Raw genomic sequence first — 4207 nt, 5'->3', positions numbered from 1 at the left:
TTCTTATGGTACTTCTTGTACCTTTTCCATGGTCTTTCATATGTCACTGGTGCGGGCTCAACAATCACATCTGTTAGTTCTTTCGGGACCTTGGGACAAAGTTCATTTGGATCTAGTGGTTGAACTCATCAGTAGAAGTTTGGTGTCCTGTGACATATTAAGGATCAAAAATCCATTTCCATTTTGCCCTTTCTAATCATTGAAAACAAGAGAAATGAGTTGAGGTCTGCTTTATGCTATCCTCCATTATTATTGTCCTATCTGCCCCAAGCATTGGTCCTACACCTTCTTTCATCCTCTTTTCTCAAGCCGTCTTAATTCTAGTGCCTTCCTTCTCTTATTGATTTCCTATTTATCCTGTTTTTAACTTGTTTCTACACAGTTTGTGCTTTGTTTCCCTCCTGGGGAAGGTACTATCTTTTGCCTTTTTTTTTTTGTATCTCCACCATTTAGCACAGTGCCCAGCACACAGAAGGTGTTTAATAAATGATTATTTACTGACTGACTATTCTCGCCCCAAACATTCATTTTTCCTTAGTTTTCCTTATCAGTTTCAGCTCATTCTGAAAATTAATGTTCCTGATGCACTTTTTTTTTTGGTTTCAATTTCATTGTTTTATTTTATTACTATCATGTTTACTTTTTTTTGGTTGAATTGATATTTCCCTTTCTAAAAATAGGATTTAATTCTGGATTGTGAGCAGGAATCAGTTAACTACTTTCATTGTCCACCCTCCATTGGTTTGAGAAAAGACTCCAAATTCTTGGCATATGAATCAGCTGTAGGGTAGCTGCACCTTCTCCCTGCTACGAGGCAGCAGGACAAAAGTGACTGCATACTTGGAGGTTTACACTGTGGCTTGTGAGGTCCTGTGCTGCAGGAGGCCTGATGGACACTCCTGCCATCTAGCTTCAGCCAAGCAGTGTTCAGCAGGATGTGTTCACAGCCCTGCTGGATGAGACGCTCTGTTGAGAGAGCTGGGTGGCCCTTGAAGAAAGCAAATCCCTCTTTCTAGTTCTATTGGTTTTGATATTAAGAACCCTCCCTGGCAGTGACTATAAAGTTCTTCCCAGTTACCTTTCATAAATTTCCCTTGCTTGCTGCCCCCAGCTACCCGCCAATAACAGATATAGTATCTGTTACTTCTTCTGAAAGGGTGAAGGTGAGTACTTTTGGTGCAGTGGTCCCCAAAACTCATCCAATTTTGTTCTTTTCTCCCTTCTTGCATATCTGCTTCATTGTGAAGCTTTAGTACAATGTTTCAAAACAATCAAATATACAAGACTCCTCAGATTAGCAGAAAGAATCTGTTTCCAAGCCACACTGTCCTCAAACCCGATGACCACAACGATGATGATGACGACTAGCTTTTTCTAACCATGTCCTATGTCCTGATTTTCCTAGTTTGCCTAGAACAAAGCCTAGGAGTGCTTCTAGGTGACTCTCCAGGTGGACCAGCCCAGCCCAACCTTTCCCCTCTGGGTAAAAACATCTTTCACAAAATGCTGGATTTTCTCCTAGAAGTCTAGGTGGGACAAGAAAATTAAGAGAATCTCCAGGATCACACAGTTTAACTGGACTGATTCACAAAAGCCCCCATGACATTTAGAACATCTACAGTGCTCATGATTCCAAAACCTGATCCAAAGAAAAAAGATCATTCTGTAGCCCAAGTTGGGCCACAGGAGGTAAAGAAAGCTCTTATATGCCTGGCTCTCAACGAGCTCAGCGGGCTCTCAAAGTGGTATGGAATCTGATAAAATCCATCTGTTCCCAGATTTCACTTTACCTACTGGTCCAATCTGATGTTTTCTCAAACCACACTCGTCTCTGGTTTATCCATCAAAATGGATTTCACTGTCTTCATTAGGTTCTTCACTTGTAGAAATTGTTATAGGAGCCAACTACTGGGGATAATCTCTCACCTTATGGTCCATGGGCATGGAATTTCACATTGGGACAACTTCAGGACTCTGGCATCTTCTCCCAGATCTGCTTCCACAGAAATGAGTGGAAGCCCCATTGGTTGGGTCTATGTCTTTAACACAACTGTAGAAGGTTGACCTCTGGAATTTTCTAAACTTTCCCAAAGGTCCTCTGTGGCTACATTGTTCCATTGGAACTTGGTTGAGGGTATTCATTCTTTTCTTAAAGTTCTCTTATCCCCAATGTAGTCACACAACATTCTGATGACACATACTCCTTTCATCTCATCATCTTGGGCAGGATGACCCACACTGACTTCAATGGGATGACTATTATCAAAGGCATCAAGCTCTTGGGCTCCCATATAATCAGCAGAAACAAAGTGAGTCCAGATCTCATATTCTGGGAAGCAGTGATCAGTACACACTTTGTTCAAGAGGCTTTTGTCATGTCCAACTCTGTGACTGCATTCGGGGTTTTCTAGGCAAGGACTGCCAATGTTTTGTCATTTCCTTCTCTAGCTCATTTTACAGATGAGGAAACTGAGGCAAACAGAGTGAAGTGACTTACCCAGGGTCACACAGCTAGTAAGTGTCTGAGGCTCGATTTGAACTCAGGAAGAAGAAACTTCTTGACTTCAGGCCCAGTACTCTATCCACTGAGCCACCGAGCTGCCCAATTCAGGAGGCAAAGCCTTCATTTAGGCAGAGATAAGTCCATCATTCCAGAGTAACAAGATTTCCATACCCTCGATGGGTGAATCAAAGTCCCCACAACCAGAACTGCTCACTCGCAGGGTGACCAGGAATTTTTTTGGATCAATAAGCAATTCAGACTCTCTGTAAGTAACAAGGCCCAGACATGCTTCTTACTGGACCATGTCCCCTCATCCCATGGACCTACATCTTAAAGTACTGAGGGAATTGACAGATGGGATCTTTGGAAGATAATAGAGAATGGGAGAGGTTCTACAGGATTGGAGAAGATCAAATATTTCCCAGTTTTTTAAAAAGGAAAGGGGTTGAAATATGCCAATTGGAGAGCAGTGAGTTTGATTTTGGTTCCTGGCGTATTCTAGAATGTCCCCACCCTCTCAGCTGGCAGTGGGGACTGAGTCCATTCTTCACCTCATCCACAAAATGGGCGTGAGAGATTTTGCCAAGTACTTAGTGAGGTAAGCTGAGTCTATCTCATTTCCCAGCCCTAGTCTAGTAACTGCATCCAAAAGGGAAATGAGGTTAGTCTAGAAGGCAGGACCTGTACTTGATGAAGCCAAACTGGCTCTTTGTGATTACTACTTAACTTTTCTAAACATTCATGAACGATTCCTTTAATTTAATTTAATTTAATAGTGTCTACTATGTGTCAGGCACTGTGCTAAGCACTTTACAAATATCTCATTTGATCCTCAAAACAATCTTGGGAGGTAGGTATTATTATTATCCTAATTTTACAGTGGAGGAAACTAAGGCAGGCAGGAGTTGAGTGACTTGCCCAAGGTCACAGGCACTAGCAAGTGTTTGAGGCCAGATTTGAACTCAGGCCTATATACATGTGAGGAGCTCCTGGGGAAATGTTTTTCAGAGATGGTCCTTTCTGGGGCTGGCAGGTCTCAGGGCAGTCAGGGGGTTATTCAAAAGGGCATTTGCTGGGGATGCTGGAGAATTCAGATCCTTTGGCCAACTGCCTGCCAGTCCAGACTACAATGGGAGACCTTTCTCTTACTCTGGACAGATGGTGAGGTCAAGGGTCAGCTGCTTACTCCCTTACTCAGCCCCAAAGAGGCCGGGCCAGTCTGTACTAAGAGGTGAGGCCATTGTCTGGTTTTTGTCCTGTCCCCTCCCTTAAAGCCAAATACACGTTGTGTGGGCCATTTCCTTCTTTCTTTTTTTTCCAACCACCCTCTATCAGTGGTATCAACTGGGGAGTGTAGGCCTAAATTAACTCACAGATAAGTCTTTTTGTCCTATCAGTAACATCCTTTTGGGTATTAGTTTTCGTAATGGAATCACTGCATGAGAAGACATCAGTAATTTTTTCTTTTAGCTCTTACTGTAAGATGTCATATTTCTTTTTAAAAAGTTTGCCTCAGTTCCCATTTCCATCAGCAAAGTGTCAGTGGTCTTCTTTTTTGACAATTTCATCAGCATTGGATTTTATCATTTTATTATTTTGCCAATTTGGTGGGCTTAAGGGGAATATTTCAGAATTGTTTTAACTAATGTTTTTCTATTAGCAAATTCAAGCCTTTTCAGGAAGCTAATAATATTATGTGTTTAT

The 4207-nt window shown here is 42.0% G+C and overlaps 1 pseudogene; it reads right to left on the bottom strand.

Moving 5' to 3' along the window:
• Positions 1-848: 848 nt before the first annotated feature.
• LOC114043884 lies at positions 849-2688 on the bottom strand (annotated as a pseudogene).
• Positions 2689-4207: the final 1519 nt, after the last annotated feature.

This window comes from Vombatus ursinus, unplaced genomic scaffold (genome assembly GCF_900497805.2).
Source record: "Vombatus ursinus unplaced genomic scaffold, bare-nosed wombat genome assembly UNPS02001287.1, whole genome shotgun sequence".
Classification (NCBI taxonomy): domain Eukaryota; kingdom Metazoa; phylum Chordata; class Mammalia; order Diprotodontia; family Vombatidae; genus Vombatus; species Vombatus ursinus.
Note: the sequence above shows the minus strand (reverse complement) of the source record. Positions and strands in the feature narration are given on the sequence as shown.